The 21,386-nt window shown below is 41.3% G+C and overlaps 1 long non-coding RNA gene and 1 other non-coding gene across 2 annotated transcripts in view; one reads left to right on the top strand and one right to left on the bottom strand.

The window, feature by feature from the left end:
- Nucleotides 1-9,857, top strand: part of LOC116282633 (uncharacterized) — a 199,368-nt gene extending 189,511 nt beyond the window's left edge. Inside the window, exon 3 of the long non-coding RNA XR_012078428.1 lies at nucleotides 9,673-9,857. This is a non-coding gene — a long non-coding RNA (uncharacterized lncRNA). The remainder of the gene's footprint in view (nucleotides 1-9,672) is intronic.
- LOC116282744 (U11 spliceosomal RNA) lies at nucleotides 1,240-1,373 on the bottom strand. The gene has a single exon (XR_004192323.2). It is a non-coding gene; the product is annotated as a U11 spliceosomal RNA (small nuclear RNA).
- Nucleotides 9,858-21,386: the final 11,529 nt, after the last annotated feature.

Here is a 21,386-nt window from a genome sequence, read left to right as displayed (position 1 = left end):
TTCACAAAGCACACACACTTTTTTTGCAACAAGAAATCCAATAATGCAGAGGAAACTGAAGCAAATGTCCCTGGAATCTCCACTGAACTGGCATTTTCCAAGGCTCTTAGCCAAAACATGGGGATATTGTCAAAGCTTGTTCCTGCCTGTGGGTTATATCACTGATTCCTTGCAATGACTGTGGGGCACTGAACCAAGGCGGGGACTACGATCTCGGTCTTACAGACAAAGAAACCAAGGGCTGGGGTCAGCCAGATTGTTAATGGTTGAGATGGGACTACAATCATGTGCTTCTGGCTCCAAGTTTATTGTTCTCCACCCTCTACCATGACATTACTCAACGTCTCAGGGTTGGTTTTCTCATTTCCTACTTTTGGGTGGAGAGACTCATGTACACACGCATACACATGCTCTGTCTATTCATTTATGTGTGTTTATGTGTGTGTATTTAGATTATGTACTTTATGTATTCATTAAAATATTTAAATATACTATATATTAAAATTACTTCCAGTCAAGGGAAAATATCAGGAAATTGCTTATGGGCTCTTATTCCAAAAATAGTGAGTGACTAGCCTTCAGGTGAGCCAGCCATGAGCTGGGGGCTCACCTCTGACATCTGCTTTCCTCCCACAAACAACTGTTCTTGTTCCCCTTCCCCAGGGTAACTCCTGCCTTCCTCTATTGTCCAGTGTAAAGATTCCTTCTTCTGGGGGGTCTGCTCTGCTCCCCAGTTAGGTCAGGGTCCTCTTATTATATGCACTCCTACTAGTGTATTTCTTTCTCCCTTTGTTATTCATAACATATGAGTTAGTCTGACCACTTGTTTCATGACTGGGTTTTGTATGAATTTATCCCCAGGACCCAACCCAGTGCCTGGAGCAGAGTGGGCACTCAACCATCTTTCCATAAAGATGACATGAGAGCACAGGGGAAGGATTTGTCCACGGTAGGTGCGTCTCCTAATTTGGGACACGGTGGTAGGTCACATGGGTTCTGCAGTCACAATGCTTGTGTCTGAAGGCTGGTTCTGCCACCTCCCAGCTGTGTGGCTGAACAAGTTGTGTGGACTCTGTCCTCGAACAGCCTCATCAGCAAGAGGTTGGTGATACAGTTGCCGACGTCACAGAGCTGCCTGAGAATTAACTGAGCTTATATATATGGGAAGTACTCCAGACACTGCCTGTTACATAATAAATGCTTAATAAAAACTGGCAGTGCTTATTGTTTTCTATAAGTAGGGGCGCCAGGACCAACGATCATCAGCTGCCCAAGTGCCAAAAAATTATGCTTCTGAAATCTCTTGATGTTGATTCCACCTAAAGAGCCATCGAGCTGCCGTGTGTGTGCCACTCACAACAGAAGCCCTCCCCTCCTTTTGAGAGGCAGTGCTTATTTTTTATAACAAGGTAGACAGAATGAGTGTGAATTAAAACAAGTCCATAGGTTCAAGGCAGGGAAACTGAAGAAGACTCAATGTGAAGACTTTTATTTTCTGGACAAGTTAGAAGATGAGAAGGAGAGGAAGTCTGAATGTCAGAGATCAGAGGAAAGTGTGACAAATCAAGCTGCTGCACAGGAATCCTGCCGACATCCGTCCCCTCGTGGACACTGCCTCTCCCCACTCTCCCAGGGCTTCAGCTTGGGCACGAAAAGCCAGCTTGCTCCCACACAGGGTGAGCGATCAGAGTCACTTTGTTGACTCTACTTCCAGAATGGAAAACTCAAAACCGAATGCATCGAGGACCCCAGAGCAAACCATCTAGTCAGCAATACCAAGGCCTGATAGTTTTATATGAATGTGGAACGCACTAGACATATAATTAGGAAATAGCTTTTGCATTCTGGAAGAATCTGGTCCCTTTGCAGAGGTTGTTCGTTTCTGGAAGTTCTGAGATTTTATTGTATCCTTAGGGTGATCAACTCCGTTTCCTTAATGTGTGCAATTGCAGACATCCGTTCGTTGGGGCAGACGAGCCTAACCTGTCACTGGGTGATGGATGTTTTCCTATTGCTCTGCTGAGGAGCATTAAGTTAAGCCTTCACTCCAGCGCCACAGATAGCTGAGACAACAGATGGTCTTCTTTGCAATTCCGAGGGACTGCTGCAGTAGGAGTTTCAGAAGAGTGGCTTCTATTTGTTGATGGCTTAAAATAGACTTGGCAAATAAAGAACTATTATTGTTATGTATGCCAGAGAGCACAGTGGCTGATGAAGGTGGAGCAGGAGGAGAGGAGGCAAAACTCTGTCCAGTTGCCTTCCTGACCTTGCAGGATGCAGTAAATTTAGGCTACTGGGTAGACGGAGGAAGCCAGAGTGGTTTTGAAGTCAAGTTCTATCTCTAATACTTGCAGGTGCTGAATATCTTTTCTGCGGCCACAAAAGTCAGCTGAAGCACAACTGGAAGACAGACAATGCAAATCCGTTTTCAAGAATTACTGGTATGTTTCAGTGCATATTAATTCCATTCATTAAAAATACTTATAATCAAACCCTGGAACCTATGAACTTTTAAAAAATGACAGTGTGGAGGCATATGAACAAGCTTAATATCATTTATCCTGTTTTCTGGGATTTCTACGACCAAGGGAAGCCTTTAAAGTCTCTTGAATCAAACAAAATTGCTGTCCCGTCAATATGTGTGTGTTCCGTCTCGGACCATTGATGAGACACCAACATTCACGACAATAAGAAGGATTCTACTTCACATAAGACTAGACTATTTGATAAACTCCTGCGATCATTAGCAGTGTGCTGACTACTGAAAATCGTCATTGTTCAGAACTATCAATCCCACGAGAAAAAAAAATCAAAAGCCCAGTTGGAAGGTTACAGTTGACACTGCATGGTAAAAACCTTGCTGCTGTCCCAACACTGCAATTTAGGGGCTTCTCAGATGGAATGCTGCAGGATGGCCCAAAGCAAAATGCACCCACTGATGGAATGGCATTTGGTGTTTGTAATGGTCTCACAAAAGACAGTGAAACTACATGGTTACATGTATTAGACACTAAAGAGATCGCTTCTAATATAAATGCTATCACATGTGGGCAGAGTATCTGCTACTTCTAAGTGCAAGAAATGCAGACCCTGTAATATCTGCAGATTATCCAGGCACACCAGCCCCACTCAGGTGGCAGAGGATTATTCTACACTCTGCTCGCAGATCAAGGATGCAAAGTGTAAATGCTTTCAGCAGATGCTTTGACTCTTGAAGGCGTATGTCGTTTATGCTTCTTTAAAAGAAATTGCCAAAACTGGTGCCCTAGTTCAAATCACCTGGCACTTGGACCTCGGCTACTTTTTTCATATGACAGTAAAACCAAGAGTTGAGTCATAAAAAGACAGGCCAGTGCAAGGCGGTTGGCAGTTTATGCAACAGAAGTTTAATTCACTTAACATGAACGCGAGGTGAGGATGATGATTTGTAGATGATACGGAGGAACAACAACTCCATGTGTGCTATCTCAGTAACTGGTGGAATGACACTTCACAGTATTTTCCAACAAAGACTTAAGCCTTCAAATCCCAGCATCCTCACAGCAGTGATGCTGCTGGAAGGATACGGTGAGTGTGCTCTTTAATTTTACACATAGAAGGTGGTAGGTACCCTGATAGGCGCCGGGGATACACAAAACCTCCTAGAGCCAGAGTCCCCTACAGTTATTCCCATTAATACAGCCTGAGGGTAGAGAACAGCCATATATCTCCCCCACCTAATCTCCAAAGCATTTGAGTTTCATAAGAGGAAACCATGGTCATTTCGTCTAGATTTAGTTACTGCATTCATTCAGTTGAAATCTCGAGATGCACCTTTTGCTCTAACCGGGAAACTGGAAAGATTTAAATATCTAACTAAACAAAACGTATCAGTTAAGGTTTTTTGGTTGCAATCAACAGAAAGAAATTCTGGGCTGAGAAAGGAATTTCATAGAAAGATTTGGGGAAGTTCAATGGACAGAAGAAACATGTAAGCCAGGACTCAGAAAGGGCATGAACCAGGGCAGTGTCGGGGACCCAAACAGCAGGAAGGAATGGAGCATGTGGGCAGGACATCTTCAGCAGGATGGCTTTTTTGTCCAACACTTTAATACTTACAGATAAAGCTGAAAAGGGAGATGTTCTCTGAACACTGTAGACTAAGTTAACAGGGGTTTTTTAAAATCGTAGTTGTTTACTATTTTTTGTTTTCTGGAAGTTGTGATGTGAGGTCACCTTGATTCAGTTCTTCAGGCTAATACTTCATTAATGATGGCTGTCAGCCCCATACTTGATGTGAACTGAGGGCTGGTGGAAACAGTGTTCTCCAGGAACATTCTAATAGACGAGATGTGAAAACAGGGTCTTAGCCTCAATCTCTGTTAAAACATGAATTCAAGGTTAGAGTCTGGAAAAAAAAAAAAACTATAATCACAGTTACTTATTTGCAGCCTGGAGCTTCCTTCTGAGATGTCTTCCTGCCTAATTCATAGCCCGCATCCATGTGGTAGAGTCCCTGGGCGCGCTCTTTAGCGCTCCCTGACCCCTGGAAGTCCAGACTTACAGGGTCTTTGGGAGAGCCCAGTGTATAGTAATCCTCTTCCCTACTAAGTGGGAACCAATTGAGATACTGTAGTCAGCAAATGAAGGCAGAAAGCACCTCCTTCTTCAATGATAAAATTGATTTTAGAGACTGTGGCTTGAGTCGGGGGTGGGGACAGGAACAAGGATAAGCCCTCAGTGTTGAACACAGAAGTCACAGACATACTCAGTCCCAGTTCCAGGCAGCAGCTAATCATGTCAGGTTTCTCCATTATTCGGGGGACTGTCCCTGTAAAGTTACACCAAGAAGGAATAAAGGAGAATGTATACTGCTTAAAGGCAGCTTGTTCCAAAGAGGAAGGTAGGAGGAGAGCCATTTCTACTTCCAAACTCATCAATCAGGTAAGTCACAGCACTTCTCCTGGGGAGGAGTTACTGAGAAGGTGGGGAACAATCTATTGATGGGCATCCCCAGGTAGAGATGAAATGTTGTCTCCTTCAAGACCTTAGAGCACAAAGTCTAGAGAGAGACCAGTCACCTTCTCCTGTCTGCCTAAGGGTGACTTCTGAGTTCTAGTTTTCTTTTTGAGGACACACCTCTTCTGATGATAACCCTTTTCAAGACTACGTCTACATGTAATGGTGTACTTTTTTTTTTTTAATCAGGCTCATTTTATTTATAATCTTAAAACAGGAATATTGCAAATATAGGTACATTTGTTCATATATATATATATATATATATATATATATATATATATATCTCAAATGAAAAGGAAGATTTTGCAAAATTTCAGTTCTTTTGCTAAACAATCCATCAGACAGGTTGACTCATGTAGTGGTTTTAATGGTGACTTAGCTGGAGGGAACCATCATCTGTCTTTCTGGGTATAACTAGTATATCTTTAATGGTACTCTTAATATACAACTTTTGTCCTAGAGATATATAAGCTAGAATAAGAATGGTGTTTTGTTTTGTAGTTTTTATAATGTTTCCTGTTGCATGGGTATCTAATAGACATATTTCCTACTTCACCAGTTTTTCTACATTAATTTGTGTACCTCAGTTCAATTCCCAACTAGTCTACTTGCATTATCTGCTTACAAACGGTTCTTTGATATTTTTGTATTTTATTATATAGCTTTTTAAAAATGACTTTATTTAGACATAATCGACATAGTAAACTGCACATATTTAAGGTGGACAATTAGATCAGTTTTGACAACTGTGTACACTGTGAAACCATCACCCCAATCATGACAGTGAACATGAGTCAAAAGACACAGAATCAACACTTGTCGTGTCTCTTTGTAGTCCCCCTCTTCTGCTATTCAGACCCACCCTCCTCAGGTGATCACTGATCTGCTTTCTACCACTATAGACATGTTTACATCACACTCTTGTTGTTTAGCTTCTTTCACTCTGCATAATTATTTCGAAATTCATCCATGCTGGTTTTTGTATATCTTTAGTTCATTCCTTTACCTGCTGATTAATATTCCATGGAATGAATATACCACAGTTTGTTTACCTGTTTACCTACAGAGGGAAATCTGGCTATCACAAATAAAGCTGCTATGAACATTTGTGTATAGATCTTTGTATGGACATATGCTTTCCTTTCTCTTCAGTAAATACCTAGGAGTGGAATAAGCAGACAATATGGTAGATTTAAGTTTAACTTTTTAAGAAATTGCCAAACTATTTTCCAAAGTGGTTGGTTATGCCATTTTATATTCTCACAATCAATGTATGAGGGTTCCACATTGTTGGGTTTTCTTTATGTTCCTTGTGCTTGAAGTTCCTTAGGATTCTCAGATCTGTGAAGTTTTAGATGTCATCAAATTTGAACATTTTTCCAGTCATTTCTTCAAAGATTTTTTTTCTGTCGCACCCTCCTCTCATTTAGGGACTCTGATTACATATATGCTGGGATGCTAAAAGTTGTCTCACAGTTACTGAAGGTCATCATTTAAAAAAATTCTTTTTCATTTTGTGTTTCATCTTGAATTGATTCTATTATTATGTTTTCAAGCTCATTAATATTTTCTTCTGCAATGTCTAATCTGCTATTAATTCCATCCAGTGTGATTTTTATCTCAGATGTTGTAGTTTTTAGCTCTAGTGTTTGATTTTTTTTTTTGCATTTGTTTTTCATATGTTCTATATCTGTATTTTGGGGGCTTTCAGAATATAGTTATGATACTCTTTTAATGTCTTTGCTAATTCTAACATCTGTGTCAGTTCTGTGTAGGTTTGAACTGACTGATTATTCTCCTCATTATAGGTCACATTTTTCTGCTTTTTAGAATGCCTGTTACTCTTTTATTGGATGCCAGACATTGTGAATTTTACCTCGTTGGCTCCTGAATATTTTTGTATACCTATAAATATTCGTGAGCTTTGTTCTGGTATGCAGTTAAGTTTCTTTGAAACGTTTTGATCTTTTTGGGTCTTGTTTTTTAAGACTTGTTAGCCTGGACCAGAGCAGCATTTAATCTTGGTAATGTGTCCCTCAGTACTGAGGCAAGACCCTTCAACTACTCTACCCAATATCCCATGAATTATGAGGTTTTTCAGTCTGGCTAGTGGGAACAGCCACTATTCCTGGTGCTTCATGAGTACTGAATGCTTTTTCTTTAATGCTTTCTCCAATTTGGACAGTTTTCTCATATACATAAACTGATCAATACTCTGATACACACTCAAAGGGAACTCTGCTGATCTCCAGAGTGCTTCTCTATGCAGCTCTTTCCTCTGACCCAGATACTCTATCATACAACTCAAGCTGCCTTGGCAGTTGCTTGAGGAATAAGGTAAATTTGATCCCTATTATTCTATCTTGGCTATAAGCAGAAGTCAATAATTTATTTTTAAATTATTTCAAACACACAGAAAATGTTTAAGACATGTACAGAGAACTCCCATATTCTCTTTACCCAGATTTCCCAATTATTACTATTTTACCACATTTGTTCCACTTCTCTCTCTCTCTCTCTCTCTCTCTATATATATATATAAAATATAATTATAGTTTTATCATTATTCTTTTTTAAACCATTTAAGCAGGAATTACAGACCTGATGATTCATCACTCTCACTTCCTCCAGGGTATATTTTTCTGAAACAAAGACAGTCTCCTACACAACCACAGCACAACCAAAATCAGAAAACAATGCCCATACAACACTGCTGTCCAGTTCACAGAACACTCTCAAGCTTTTCCAACTATCCCAACAATGCCTCTTTTGTTCTGGTGCAGCAGACAAATCGGGATCATGCATGGCATTAAATTGTCATGGATTTCCAATGTCACCCTATCTGAAATAGTTTTTAGTCTTTCCATCTTTCCATTCTGTAGTTATTCCTCTACCTGAGTTTGTCTTATGACTTCTCTTGTCCAGACTCAGGCCATGTCTTCTTTGCAGGAATGCTATGATATTGTGCTTTTCTTGGGATATCACAACAAGAGACACATGAGGTCAGTCTGTTCCACTGAAGTTACTATTCACTAGGTCAAACTGATGTTTACCAAGTGTGTTAGTCACAAAGTCACCATTTTCCCTCTTGTAACTCATGAGAATTCTGTAGGAAGGTATTTTGACACTGTACCAATATTTAGTTCCTAATCAAACCTCCACACACCAGCCTTGACATCTATGGATGACTCATATCAAATCCCACAGAACCTGGTCTTAACACGTAGCAATTCATTTTGTTTTCCAAAGGCATCAGCTGTCCTGACAGAAGATCAGCTGTTCTAGCAGTAACAGTTCTAATCGCTGTCAAAGACCAATATCAAAAGAAAAACCATACCTTAAAGAAGCAGTTCCATTCATTTAACAATCCATCTATCCAACCATCAATCCATGTATCATCCATTCATTGAATAAGTATTGATAGCATTTTTACATGGTGCCAGGCTGTGGAGATAAAAAAACAAAAACAAAAAAACAGAAGACACAGTGCTTGTACCTAATAGGCTCCTGGTTTTAGCAGGGAAAGACAACGTCAACAAATAATTACAAGTCAATGTGATTATAATACAACAATGTATTATAATGCAGGTAGGTATAAAATATATGGAGTACTGAAAGAAAATAAATGTTATTAGCATATAAGATGTTTCCTGGAGAGGTAATAACGGATTGGGTCCTTTAAGGTGAGCAGGAGCTTGGGAGATATTTGCTGAGAGTGGAAATAAGTAGACTGCTCCAGTTAGAAGCAACAGCATGTGATAGTGGGTAATATAAAAGCATAGGGTACAAAGACTATAGAAGGAATTCACTGGAGGAGGGGAAGGGGATGAGGGGAGGGGGATTGGTGGCGGGTGGAAAAATAGAGGTGGGGCCAGCTTGGTATGGGGCCAAATTGCTTTGATCATGTTAAGGAGTCTGGATTTTTTACTCGCCAGGGGTTCCCACTAAAAGTGCAGATTCCTGGACCCCATCCCAAAGTTATTTAAATTAGAATCTCTGAGGAAGGTCTGCGAATCTGTATTTTAACAAACACCTCGAGTTTCAGGATCACTGCTAGAAGTCAAAGGGTGCTACTGAACGCCTTAAAACAGAGTGAAATCATCAGCTTTGTGTTTTAGGAAGATCATTTTGGGACTCATGGAGGATGTCTTGAAAAGGGGAGCAGGTAGAAGCAAACATCTGCGGCAGTAGACACAGCTCTCTCTCAGTTATTTCCAAAATACAGATTGCCAAGCCCTGCCTTTCCTGGGGATGATCTTAGCTGAATATAAGGAATTTGTGGAGGAGATATGATCCAAGCTGCCAGCATTGTCTCATGCCTCTGAACTGGTCAAGGCTAAAAGGATAATCCAGACACAAAGATGCTCCACAGTGGATTGTCAGATTACGCTGGCCAACAGGACTTGCCAAGTGTCTCATTATGGAACATGCTTATTACTCCATGTTCAACAGCAGGAGTTGCGGCAGATATGGTTGATTGGCATTTAACATCTATTCCACTCTTCTTCTGGAGTAGTGGCTTTCAAACTTTTTTTTTAAACTCATTCCACAGAAAGAAAAAAACTTCCATTGCAATCCAGTAAACACATACGTGTGTGTTGCCCAAAACAGAAATTACCCTAAGTTGACGCCCTCTGAAATTTTTATTCTGCTCTATTTTATTTCTTTCAGTGCTTTCATGATTCACTAAGGATGAGTCCTGATCCCCAGTGTGAAAGCCGTTGCTGTAATGTGCTTTCCTGTCCAACAGAGGCTGGAAAGTGAAAGACTGCGTTTTCCCACCTGCTTCAGCTAAAGCTCCAGTTGTTTTCGGCTCTGCAAACCCAATGCCCTCACATTGCTTTTGCTACTTCTGCTGGCAGGTAAGTCACGGGGGTTTGGTCTTTCTTGGCAATGCCAGCAGAGGTTTTGTCACTAGCATAGGTGCCTTTTTTAAGAAGAAAAGCAAGGGGTATCCATTTTTGCTGGTGGAGTTTATATCAGGCATAAAATGGTTCGGGAACCTGCAGCATTCATGGCTTTTTAAGCATGGCACCTCCTTAATCAGGACAGCTTCTGACTGCAGTGGTTTCAAGGTCAGGCAGGGACAACGTAGTGCTGAAGGCTGAGGAGTCCTGATCCTAGAGGGGTAGGTGCTGCTTGGGTGCCCGGTACTGGGGTGTGGCTAGGAAGAGCGGAGGGAGGTCACCAAAAGGTCCCCCTAGGGACTGCTTTGTCTGCCCTTCCAATGACACTACCTGCCACTTAAGGACCTGCAGAAAATCTCTACTTGCCTGAATTACCTAGAGAGGAGTCTTTTCTCTGTCTCAGAGCCCTGGACACACAGTAATCAGTCCTGCTGAAGTACTAATGAGATATTAAGTCATGGGGGCTCAGGACTTGCCTAAGTCTTCAGCTGTCAAACTTAATCTGGGTCCAAACACAAAAATGAATGAAGGACAACTACATCTAAAACACCACCAGCCAATCAGAAACATAAAGTTGCATAAAAACAGCAAAACACGCAAGATTATAGTTCGGTCTATAAAAAGTTTAGAAAACAGTCAAATTAAACCATATTGCTTAGAGATCCATATTTAAGGAATAGATTTATTTTAAAAAAAAAAAAAGGTGTTTATCAAAAAAGTCAGAATGGTGAGCAGGCGATCCGTAAGGGTAGTGGAGAGACTTCTGAGGTGCTGGCTATGTTCTATTTTTTTACCTAAATGGTGATTTCACAGTGTTTGGCTTATATACTTTTCTGTATGTGCATTACATTTTACATTCTCTCACACACACAAAGGATGAAAATTTGCAACAATAAACAAAAATTTAAATTAGGATTCACACAGTTTATGATCACCCAGTCCATCTACTCATTTGATGCTTGAAGCTCCCTACAACTTTTCTGTCCTTTGTTTGACCCCTTCTGAAGAGCTGGAGTTGCATGGTTGTCGCTCATGAGAGCAGTAACACACCCAGGCAGGTAACAGGCGAGCCTCCTAGGTTTATTGCCATGGAACTGTGGTTGTCCACCCTCTTCCCTCAGTTTCCAACACACAGGCCACTGAAGACCATCTTTAAAGACCTCAAAAGGATCAGCAAGTCTAACATTGAAACTTAGCACCGTCAGGACGTAGCCTCCCTCCCTTCCTCTGACCCTTGGGTAATAATATAGCTTCCTTTTTTCAATAGAGGGACATCCATTTGCTTTTTTTTTTTACTATTACTTACAAGAGCCAAGACAGCAACGATCAATACCATAGCAGAAAAAGAGACACTTAACACATGAGTTACCTTGAAGTGTGAGCTGCTCTTTCTTTTAAATGGGCTGCTAAGTTTGGGCAGGGCGACTGGGAGAGCAGAAGTGAGGGGGTGAGACAGAAAGAAAACTTCACCCTCTCTGTAGCCTCATTTCATATTTTCCGACTTTACAGGATGATCTGTTGGTTTGAGTAGGCAAGAGACAAGTGGCCTGAATCTAAATGACCATCCAATGAAGGAAAAGTCACAACACAAAGGTTTCCACATCTCCAGTCCTCAAAGAGAGAGACTGTTTGTGGGGTGGGAGGGCACAAATGCTGTCAGGATTAAATGTCAATGCTTGAAATCTTTTCAATCAAAAGGTGCCATGGTGGCTTCAAATAATACACTTGGTTTACAAGTTCAACTTTTTGTTTTGAAAGAAACACAGCCTCTGCAGGAAAACATTTCCAAAAGCTTTTCACTTTTTCCTGGGGCTTCATAATACTTAGAAGATTTTTCAGCTGATTAGATTTTCCCAAATAAATGGGCATGATACTCAAGGATATTGTCTTTTGTTTGTCTAGTAAATATTTGCTGAATGAATTACAACGAACAGATGAAAAAAAATGTGAAAGAATAAATCACTATGATGAATTAGGTGGTTCTTTTTTGATATATACGGAAGTTACACATTTTCATGAGAACGATTTCTGAGAATTATCGGTAGTGATTCTATTATAACAAAAGACAAATAAGTAGAGCTGCCTCTCTACTCCAGGCAGGGAAAGGAAAGTTGAAATGTAAAGCAATTATCTGGATAATTCAGAGAAAAAACCAACTATTGAGGGAAAGGAGGCCCTCTTTTTCCTGGCCCCAGTTCATTTGAGCCATCCAATAACATGACCCACTGGAGTGGAATTTGGCATTAAAGAGGCTTGTCTTGGCTCGTGTCCAGTGGGGTTTAGTTACTGAATTCTTTAAAGGACATTGTTTAAACATGGTCTCCCATGTAACTGGGTTCTAAGGCATGAGCTGCAAGAACCTTGACACCACCACGTGACTCCAGGGTATTATTCCATTGGATCCAATTATCCGGAAAATCACTCACATTCCAGTTCACCTTTCTGGGTTAGACAAAAGCAAAGTGTATTGCCCAAGATTTGCTCCACAATAATTACATGTGAATACCTGAAAGCTTTGCCTGAAGTGTGTTAATAAATATGATCCCAGTTCCTAGACGGTGTAGATAGAAGCAAATGGGCCAAAGGTGACAGTTATTTGGTAATTCCTCATTCACTACCCTTGCCTGCCACTTTCTTGGTTCCTCTGAATGCACGTTGGATTACTGAAAGAATTGTGTTGATTTAATGGATGGTAGGAATTACGACATTTAAGTTGCCCACCATTCCAATCTTCTTTCGTGGCTCTAACTGAGCACTTGTTTACCAATGGGGGAAAAACACAAGGATGTCTTGCAGAGGGTAACCGTGTTGTAGAAATAGCAACTGTGGCTTTTTGCTTTCTTTAGTTGGCTGGCCATGCCTGAGCAAGGTTTTCTGTAAGATGACCTGGGGTTGGGCATTCTGCCCATGCGCACACCTGGCAGACTGGAGCCTCCTATCCTTGGGAACTTGGATACATGCTGAGTTCCCATTTTCTCTGACTGCAAAACAGACAAGGACCAGCTGGTTAGTGCTGACACGGCTCACACTACTGGCGGGAACACTACTTAAGTGTTCTGCGTTTGCTCATTATTTATCAATGGGGAGACATTTCTCCGGAGAAAAGCATGTCCTTTGTCTTCTGACGAACAGATCGTTCTTCCAATGGGGGATGATCTAGAAAGCAAAAACTGATAATTCATTTCCCATGTGTAGGCCCCATGTGTAACTCCCCATGTGTAAGTTTTCATTTTAAAAGTCCGAGTTCAAATAAAAGAAATGGATTGTGGCCCTAGACATCCCAGATACTTAACTTTTCCTGGTAGCAATATGATTTTTAACAGCTGAATATGCCATCTCTCATTTGAGCAGGTTGCTTTTGCCACCAGTTTGAAGTACAGATCACTGTTACAAGTACTATTAATTACTTGAAGATAACTTCACACTGGAAATAATTTTTAACATCCTCAGCCTCAAGGGAACAAATAACGCAGGGCTGGGTTTAGTGTGTTCACGCAGGCTGAGCGCTTTCCTGTCGGGCTACGTGGACTTTGCAGGAGCCCGCAGGCTCCGGGAGACAGAAAAGTGGAAAATCAGACACTTAGCTAATAAAGTGTAGAGAAAGGGCTCTTCTGATTTTCCAGCATTATGTGGGATGACAGTAAAAAAAAGTAATAAAAGGATTTTTTTATACCTTTTCCTAAAAGTGAAAGCTCCCAGACTCTCCTTCGTCTCCTCTTTGCCTTCTCTCCCTCCCCTTCTCTGTCTCTGATTCTTTTTGGTCTTGTTAGATGGAATATGGGCATCTCTTTTCTCTTTGAATTATTCAAGTTACTCCAGTTAACACTGGATTCATATTCATCCGAAGAAGCTTATTTTTGCTTAAGTTTTCCAACCATGAAACTTGCAGAGCATAATGGAAATGTAAGTGATACTCAGCTATTGTCCTGGAAATAGACCCCATTACAATTATATGTAAGAGATATTTAAAAATAACTGTAAAACAGGATGGATATTTATGCTCTTCTGAAGATGAATAGACTTATTTATAGGTGGAGAGACATTCCATAAGATAAGCTAAAATTAATCATATTGCTGAAGTTTTCAAAGAGGTCAGAGTCCAAATTAAATATAGAAGGGCAAACCGGTTTCTTCCTCTTGCGTATTTTAATGAAGACTAGAGAGGCTGGGGAAATATTTATATTCTTTTATTCATATTTTCAGGATTGCCTCATGTCTCGATTTTTTTTTTTCCAAATCTCTCATTTAAGTGAGGGTACTTCAAAGTGAATATGGGTATTCTCAACTCCTCATATCTTAAAAAAGAAAAAAAAAAAAAGAAGAATTAATGGGGCTGGAAATTTAAAAACAACAGATGTACTAAAAGTGTGATTACAGCCATGAGTAAGACATACGGGGGAGTTCCACCACTTTATGGAGCTTTGGTTGAGGGCTGATTGTATCACAGAGAAACTGGAGCCCTGGAGCCACACTAAGACCATCTCTAGGAAATGACTGCTGATTTCCCTAGGAGTGCGGTAGATAAGGAGTGTTTCTCCCTAAACACAGCTCTCTAACTGCTTTGTGGTTAACAAGACGCCCCGCTAAGAATTGTGGGTAACTCATTTAAGGATGAATATTGAGATATGTGCTGTGTGGTGAGGGAGGAAATTGTGCTTCCATTACTCTGATGGAATTTAAAGGTAGAGGGGGATCAGCTCTTCCACTCTGGGGCAGACACAGAGAAGTGACCTGAACTCCAGAATCCAAGGTCAGAAAGAGGCTTCCAGCAGTACCACTTGTGCTGAATCAGTGACATTGCTTCCGTTCTGGCCCCAGGATTTTTTTTTTTTTTTTTTTTTGCCCTCCACAGAGCTACATAGTTCAGTCATGACGCCTTGAGCGAGCAAACGTCTTCAGACAGTGGCTGAGATAAGAAAAAACCAGGCGAGGCTGAGTCCCAGGCACAATGGTGTGCATGTTGATATCACTGAGTTATGAACTATTTCCTTTTAATCCAGTTTCAAAAGATGACTTCCTCCATATGCAATTAATTCCACATATAACTACAAGGAACTGCATATTTTTGAACAGTTGTGTCATCAGTATGAATGTTTAAACAATCTCTGTGGTTTCTTTCCCACAAACTGATTTAACATGTATATAAAGAGGCTTTTGGAATGAGCATTTTACATTTGCTTCTCAAACTTCAGCGTCTGTTTTCAGTAAATATTGAGGATGAAGCTTCCCCCATTCATTCCTGGAGCACCGGCCAATTGCAACTCAGGAATGCAGTTCTTGGGCTTTTCATGAATAAAATTCTCCGGTTGTGAACCTAGGCTTTCTCAGGCCACATGAACAGGACCTCACGAGAATGGATGTGGGACAGACAGTTGGTTGAGCTGGCCATACACAGATTATCCTAATTAATATCAAAACAGTGGGAGCCACACAGACCTAGGTTCAAATCCTGGTTCCATCCTATAGACAGGGGACCATGTGTCCCGTTTGCTCATGGTGGTCCCAGTTCACTTTTACTGCTCTGGTGAAACTGTTAATAGTGTCCCTTTCAAAACTGTCCCAGTTTGAGCTAGAATGTATAAGATTATTCTACTAACACCCGGGTGAGGTCTCCGTGCTCTTTGTTTTTAAGGGAGCAGCAATGTGTTGGGGTTCTGGTTCTAGAGACCCATTTCACAGGCCAAAATCATCAAAAGTCATCATAAAAATAACTCACGGTTAATTAAAAACACAACTATACATGTGACAGAATAACTTACTGACAAATGAAGGTTTCATTTTTCTCCCCACGTATTTGTTTTCTCTTCTTTTCCCATTTCAAGTAGAAACCAGTCCCTGGTGTGCTCCCTTGCCTGAGGGGTTTTTGCAGGATGGAAGGTGGAAACCCCTGTAAAGTCTATGGCTCCTCCTGTTTTTTGTAAGTGCTGGTGGCCCCTGAAGAAATAACAAGGGCACCAGACTCTAAAGAAGAGAGATGGAGCACTGGAGGGCAGAGAGTCAGAGAGAGAAGCTCTTCTGCTTAAGGAGGCAGAGGAGCAAGACTGCAGAGCCCACTCAGGAAGCAAGCAGACGGGGTGGTGACATATACGCCCAGCAGGAACAGCTATGCAATTTCTGGTGCAAAATGAAACGGTTGCCCCTTGTTCAAATTTCAAGATGGCACGGGCAGATAAAGAAGTTGTGATATATTTACACAATGGAATACTACTCAATCATAAAAAATGATAAAATAATGCCATTTGCAGCAAATGGACGGTCCTGGAGAATGTCATTCTAAGTGAAGTAAGACAGAAAGAGAAAGAAAAATACCATATGAGATCACTTTCACTTATATGTAGAATCTAAAAAAAAAAGACAAACTTATCTATAAAACTGAAATAGACTCACAGACATAGAAAACAAACTTATGGTTACCAGGGTGGGAAGAGGTAGGAAGGGATAAGTTGGGGTTTGAGATTTGCAGATACTAACTACTATATATAAAATAGACAAACAACAAGCTCATACTGTATAGCACAGAGAACTATATTCAATATCTCATAGTAACTTATGGTGAAAGAGAATATGAAAATGAGTATGTGTGTGTGCTGTATGACTGAAGTATTGTGCTGTACACCAGAAATTGATACAACATTGTAAACTGACTGTACTTCCATAAAAATATTAAAAAAAAAAAACAGATGGCATCAGCAGAGCATTAAAACAAATTCAAGGCTCTTCTGAGCACGGAACCTTGTGAGACTACACAGACTCGCAGCCCTGCAGTTAGCCCTGCCCAGAGGAGATGGCTTCTCCATGTGCCAAGAAGGAGGCTCCCTCTGCAAAACCCCCTAACCCCAAATGGTGCTACCAACATCCAGGCCCGCCCTGGGCCTCACAGAGTGGATGCCAGTGGTACCCTCCAAGGTTAGAGGCTCTTCCTCCATCATCTTCATTCCAAGTAAACCTTCTGGGTTCTGATGTGACTCTGGGGAGAAGAGGGGTTCCCAACCAGGGTGAGATAGACATTCTTGCCGTCTTAGAGGAAGGATGGAGGCTGAGAGGCAAAAAACTAAGTTGATTTAAAGAAATAAAGAAATTGATATATTTTGCACACTTCAGTTGGTGGACTAAAATTTATTCCACATATGCTTTTATAAATATTTAAGTTTATAAAACCAAATGTTTAATATAAGATCCACACTGTAAATATTCCTTTGAGAGTATTTTTCTGCATGGACTGGGATGGCTAAGCTTCTTAAAATCTAAGTCCATAAAGTGGAGGAGAAGATGCCTGCTTTCTTGGTAAACCTCCCTGAGATACCCACAGGCTTTCTTCACCACTACAAGGGCCTTTGATCTGCATTTAACATTCAGATTGTTTGTCTCAAACATTTTCCTTATCCATTTCATGAGCAAAAACGCTCTGAGAGTCCCTGAATGGTAGGTTCTGTGGGATGAGAAGTTCTATGGTTTTGGTTCACTGATTGTGTATTTGGACATCTTATTTATGACAGTAAATGTTTATAAAAAATGTAATTCTCTGTAATAGTGTGTTATATTTGAGCAAGTTACTTAACCTGCTACCCTTATCTGTAAAATGAGGATCATACCCACCTCTTGGGGTGCTGTCAGGACTCAGTAAGATGACAGAGAGAGTACTGAGCACACAGGAAATGCTAAATGGTTGCTGGGTCCTGGACATGACTGTGCCATGCTGATCACACAATGGGGACCCAGCTTCTAGTTCATGGGTTACCTCAAGCTTTTTTTTTTTTTTTCCTGGTAGTAAATGAGAGAACTCACACTACCATGAAGTTCTGGGAATTTTGTGGTTTGAAATTTGTGGTTCTCCCCCCAAAACACAAGTTAGCACCAATCTCCTCAGAGGCCCATGGACCACGGAAAAGATTATTTCATGCTGCTGCCAGCCCCTTCTGGCCTTGGGCAGACATTGGATCATTGAGGATTAGAGTCAAAAAGGAGCAGAAATCATAGCCTTCAGAAGTGATTTAGAAACTCCTGGGGGCACACAAGGGGCTCCCCAGTATATGTGGTCCCAGGTGCCTCCTCCCCACTTGTCAGAGGAAACTCCAACTGTTACCTGTTTTATATACTGTCCATCTAAGTAAGATTTTCTTTAACTAAAGGACACAGCTAAAAAACAGAATAAAAAGACCCTTTGAACATCACGGATCTGGCCCAACTCCTGCATTTTAGAGTTGATGAAATTTAGAACCAGGAGATGGTTTTATGGTCCAACATCACCTAGCCGGTTTGTGGCAGGGCCAGGAGGACAGGGAGGTCAGCGCCCAGTCCCGTGCAGTTTCACTCTGGCAGGCTGCCTCTTGTAGAAAGATGGGGCTGACTTCTCAGATGTTGTAGGGTCAAGATTTCCACCTTACAAATCAGATGTACAAAAACAGTAGCTTATTTGTCTTCTAAAACCAATTTAATCTTGCTCTGAGGCTCTTGTTCCTACAGATGGCAGGCATAAGAGGCTAAATAGCCTCTTCCAGGGTGAAAAAATAAAAGGAGGGGGACTGAACTCACTCAGTTCAACACTGAAATTTCCTATGGGAACCAATTCCCTACCTTCTGAGGCTCTTCCTCCTCCTCCCTTCCTCCCAAGATGGCGTCCGGATGACGGAGACGTTTATGGACCCTCATGGAGCAGGAGGAGGGATGTGTAACTCACAGGTTGTCTTTCTCTGCCGGCTCCTACTGCTCCACAGCTGAGGTACGACTCCTCTCAGTCTTTGGGCATCAGCCTCTATCCTCCCTCCATGTGCTGTGTAAGTGTTTGCAGCTGGTGTAATTTGTGGTCTGCTCTCTCCTCATGGGCAATCTATGGTGATGGCTCCCAGGGAGCCAGGCCATCTCCTCCTGGGAAAATTCTAACCAGGGTACCAGTGCCATGCGAAGGCCATCTTCAGAGAAGAACTCACGGCCGTTCAGGGAAGTCTCTCTTCATCAGGCACCTCAACAACTAAAATTAACTCAAGTTTTGAATACATTCTTCCCTGAACGTTTTTTTTTTTTAACTAAAAAATTAAAAGCAGACACACACTTTAAAACATAGGTCTCTTGTTAAAGACAGCAGAATAAAAACACGTATGCCGTTCCTCTTCCTAAAAATCCAATGAAAACAATAAATGGAACAAAGAAAGAAGGAAATATCTCCCTATCATGAATGAAGCAAGGAAACAGCTACAATCCCAAACCACAAACTATGAAGAATACCGGCCAAATATTGTGGGCACGGATAGAGACGAGGGAGGCCCTTAATGCTGACAAATGCCTCCTTGGATCTCAAACAGGATCTATATTTCTCTAAAATTAAGTGAGGCAGCCCTAAAAAGTCAAGCCAATGATCCTTTGCTTAGAGAGGGGAAGTTGCAGGATATGAATGGGACATGCGAGAAATGGGGACCATTTTGGATTTTTCACTTGGCATTTTTCTGAACTTTTTGAAAAAAAAAATATGAGTACTTTTTGCCAAAACAATAGCCATTCTAGCAATCAGTAAAATCTAAAAACAAAACGAAACAGAAAAAAACACAGTAACTGACTTTATTAACTGTGTGTCAAAGGGTTAAAGGATAATTAACAGCTGCATCAGAATTCTTCTTAAGGAGAGGCAGTCTTCATTTAATATCTTAACGGGTCACTCGGTGTGAAGAAAACCAGATCATATCTGGAGTCTAGAGGAAGAGGGGGAAATAGAGGGAAGGCCAAAATGTTCTCATTCATGTATGTGTACAATTAGTAGGGTCTGACTGAGATAATTACTCCTGAGTAGTAAGAGGGAAGAGAATGAGCGAGGACCCAGGAAACAATGGGCATGAGGGTGGCAGGAGTAATGGAACCTGAGTTAGCAGAAATGGCCAAGAGTCTTTCCAGCTTGGAGAATTCTGTGGTTCTTAAGTTACGCCTTACGTTGATATGAAGATCTCCATGGCTTCCCTCTGCCTCCCGCTACACCACAAAGGTCTTGGTTTTTATTTATTTGATTGATTGATTGATTGGTTGATTGATGATTGATTTGGTTGGTTGTTTGGTAGGTTGAGTAGAAATGAAGAGAACCAAAGGAATGAGACAGCACTCTGGAGATGATCAGCAGAAGTATAAGCTCTGAATCAGAGCTAATTAGGAAAGCCACAAGCTCCTCCCACCCCCAGCCCCGGCCCATCCACTGCCTATTCCAAACTCCTTTCCCCCACCTGCAAAGGAGCTTAAGCCACTTTCATTTGTTCCTCGTTTCTCCTCTAGATGAACTATGTTGTGGGCTTGGGGTTGGGAAAGAGAAGGGTGGGGCCATTTTGATAGAGTCCAAGTAGGAAGTCGTGATAAGGAGCAGTGCAGAGGGGGCACGCAGAGCAGAGAGATCAACATGGGATCGACACCTGTCCACAGGCAACCATTCACCGTCTCGAATGGCCACCTACATACTATCGACACACCCACCATAATTTTTTCTAGACACTTCCCTTCTCCCAGTGCACCAACCACATGTTAAAAAAAAAAAATCCAACAGATGAGGAAGAGGATAACAATGATTCTTACTGGAGACTCTTCAAGACCTCAGTCCTTGCTAAAATAGCAGAATAATATTTTGAATCCAGCAAAGATTCCTTCTCACTCTAGGGTCTTTTTTTCCTTCTGAAGGACCTTCTCTTGTAAATAGCAAGGGCTTCTAATAATACTCACTTTTTAAAAAACTGTTATTTTCCAAAAGCCCAGATCTCAAAGACAAATCATCTCCCAACACACTCGTTATACAGCAGTGGAGAGGAAACAGGATAACCAAGATTTATAAAGCTTCCAGTTTAAAAAATAGAAGAATAAGAAACACCCAGCGGTCATTAAGCAACAGCAAATAACAAAGCCCGCCGAACAGAGATAGCAATGACTCCCAGCCCAGACACTTCCTTGGTCAGTGACTCTAGAAGCTGCTCTGTGGGGTCACCTCTTTGTAAATTATCCCAGATGAGTTCATCCTGGGTGGGTGGGTGAGAAAGAACATGGCTTTCTTGGGGGATACACAGATTGCATAGGCATCTTCATGCTGGTGTGGCTGTAAAGGCCTGGGATCTGTTTTCAGGATAAAATCATAGGTGTTGGCCAGGCCGACTTGAGGTGTCTTTGACAATGTGGTTTCCTAAAAATCTTAGTTGGCTTCTGTTCTCCTTGCTTCCTGTCAATGGCAAGTACATGTAGACAATGGCCAAAGATCCTGTGTGAACAGTCTTTAAACCTGAAGATTTCCTCCTTTTCCTTCTGGCGTCAGACACCGTCCTTTCCTAGCTCTTCTTCAGCGGCCACTCCTTTGAGACAATTTGAAATCATAGCTTCTTATGGTGAAACACCCCCTGAACTCAAAATTTTCCGATGGGTCCGAACAAGGTATCTTACAGAGGACTGTTAATTAATGGGAAAAAGGCACAGTGTCTTACTAGCTAAGGTGACTACTTTGAAGTCATTGCTTTAACTGCTTCT

This window comes from Vicugna pacos, chromosome 12 (genome assembly GCF_048564905.1).
Source record: "Vicugna pacos chromosome 12, VicPac4, whole genome shotgun sequence".
NCBI lineage: Eukaryota > Metazoa > Chordata > Mammalia > Artiodactyla > Camelidae > Vicugna > Vicugna pacos.
Note: the sequence above shows the minus strand (reverse complement) of the source record. Positions and strands in the feature narration are given on the sequence as shown.